The 2,500-nt window shown below is 48.8% G+C and overlaps 1 protein-coding gene across 2 annotated transcripts in view; it reads left to right on the plus strand.

Annotated features, from left to right (window-relative positions):
* LOC118363211 (histone deacetylase 4-like) overlaps positions 1 to 2,500 on the plus strand; it is a 64,947-nt gene that overhangs the window by 19,634 nt on the left and 42,813 nt on the right. The window lies entirely within an intron of this gene.

Here is a 2,500-nt window from a genome sequence, read left to right on the forward strand (position 1 = left end):
TAATGCTTTGGCGTGTGGAAAACGTCTCCCATAACACACGTCTGCCCCCCCCGGTCCTCTCCTCGCTCAGATGTAAATCCACGTTGTTGATACACATCGAGCTCTCGAGTCGTGATGCATGGCAAAGAAAACACCTCTCCCTTAAACAGCTTATTTGTAATTTGAGAAAGGAAATGAGATTGGACCAGAGTGGTCGAGCTGTTTTGCCTGTCTGGTGTTGGTTTTCATCTCTGTTGAGTTTGATACTGAACCATGTTAATACCTGATGACCCAACTCAGAACGGGGGTCCCAACTTCCCCTGATACAGGGTCTCTGCTATCGTTGCTTTAGCCTGAATAGAGCTCGGGGAAACACTGCTCCCCCAGCCTTGACACAGATTTCTGTTACACGGGTGAGGATGAGCCCTTTTGGAGATCAACCTCTGCTTGAACCTGTCTTCTCCCACAGACATGGAGGACAGAGCGTCCTCTCTCCTGTATGACTGTGACGTTCGCCCTCGTCCATAGATTCATCTGGGTTAAGTAGCGAGAGATGTACTTGTGCACGTATGTATGGGCACCCTCATCCTCACGTCTCACCCTTCTGTTCCTCACGCTGTTCCTCACGTCCCACATCTCCCCCTTTCTCTCCCCCGTCCCTCTCCCGGCTGCCGCGCTGCAGACTGGAACGCTGACGTCAGCCGGAGGCCCCGGACAGGCCGGAGCATGTTGGGATGAGTCGGGCTCGCTGCACACAGACACCCCATTTCTCTCCCTGTCTCTCTGTGACTAGAGGAACACAGGCGTGTTGAGGAACTCCTCTGTCTGTAAGATGAGCTGCCAGAGGGCGGCTCCAAGACACTGACTGACAGACAGACCGGCCATTTGAGTGACTGATCTCTCATAGAGTTCCTCGTGGTTTCCTGTGGGGTGTTCGCTTGGATGTGTTGGCTCTCGTCCTCTGTCCCTCTAGGTATTAATATGAAAGCCTGGTGTACATGAACCTGCACTTATTGTCACTGTTTCGCAAAATCCTTCATAATCATTGATCTTGAACCACCTGAAAGGTGAACACAGACCCATCCAACCTTTGACCTTCCAGTCCCCATACAGACCACTCAGTTTCCCATCACAGCAACCTGTGTCTGTCATGCCGTCTCTCACTCTCCTTGTTTCGCCACCCACCAGGCCTTGTGTCAAACTTCTCACCACATCTCTAAACGTGATAAATAATATCTCCCCGGCCCATTCTGACCGGCGATAGGCAGGGCTCGGCCTGGGTTGAGCTCGACATCTATTAGACTTAATGAGTGGAGTGTAGAGCCTTTGCAATCAGACTGAGGGACATCCTCAGACAACAGGCTTTAAATCAGAGCTGCGCTTCAGAGCGAGCAGCTGTACTGTCTGGTAGATCTATTTCTATCTGTGTTCTGTAATGGGAGCCGGCAGAGGGAGGGGGCAGGGAGGCCCCCCAGGGGTGGTAAACACATTGTTATCTGAGGAGAAAGGTGAGGCAGAGGGGAAGAAACGGGAGATATGTAAATAGATAGAATAGTGTGATAGAGATGTGTGTGGAGAGAGACGGAGAGAGTGGGCGAAAGAGGCTGACAGAGAGGGGGACAGAGCGAGAAAGAAGAGAGAGAGTAGTAGTGAGTGGGCGAAAGAGGCTGACAGAGAGAGGGACAGAGCGAGAAAGAAGAGAGAGAGTAGTAGTGGTTGTTTATATGGAGTGTTGGAGGGAGTCTGTTTGGTGTAATGAATAAGCCAAGTCACTACTGAATAATCTATGGCTCACATGGTGGGGAGCTTCCCCCGTGGAAGCTGAAAATAGGAAGAGAGAACAGGGGGGAAACAGTGAAAGGTCTCAGCCACCTCCCTCCACATCTCTCCATCTATTTCTCAGGTTTTTCTCTCTCTTCATTTGAGGTACTGTTGCACGTGCTGTATGCATGGAGCCGTGAGCTGTTATGAATGTTTATTGCAGGTTATGTAATGCATTGTAAGGTCTTATAATGCATTGATAGAATGAACTATAAATGATTTAATATCATCCATTATAAACCAGTAGCTGATAAGGAGTGTTACCAAAATGTATTTGCGTCAGAAATAATTCCTCTTGTAAATAAAATGAGTGGAATTCCTGGGTGAGACGGTAGGATTTTACACAAGACACAGTTGAGGTTTTCAAAGCCGTTTAGATGAAGGAGGGAAAAAACTCTGTCTTCCTGCCAGCCGTGTTTTGATGCAGGTAGGTTATTGTAAGAACTACTTTAGGAGGGCTTTCTTTACTGCAAGCCAGGTGTGTCTGCACCAGAGTGCATGTTGGCCCTTGTTTTGATGCAGGTAGGTTATTGTAAGAACTACTTTAGGAGGGCTTTCTTTACTGCAAGCCAGGTGTGTCTGCACCAGAGTGCATGTTGGCCCTTGTTTTGATGCAGGTAGGTTATTGTAAGAACTACTTTAGGAGGGCTTTCTTTACTGTAAGCACAGTGTGTCTGCACCAGAGTGCACGTTGGCCCTT

This window comes from Oncorhynchus keta, chromosome 37, assembly GCF_023373465.1.
Source record: "Oncorhynchus keta strain PuntledgeMale-10-30-2019 chromosome 37, Oket_V2, whole genome shotgun sequence".
In the NCBI taxonomy this organism is placed as follows: domain Eukaryota; kingdom Metazoa; phylum Chordata; class Actinopteri; order Salmoniformes; family Salmonidae; genus Oncorhynchus; species Oncorhynchus keta.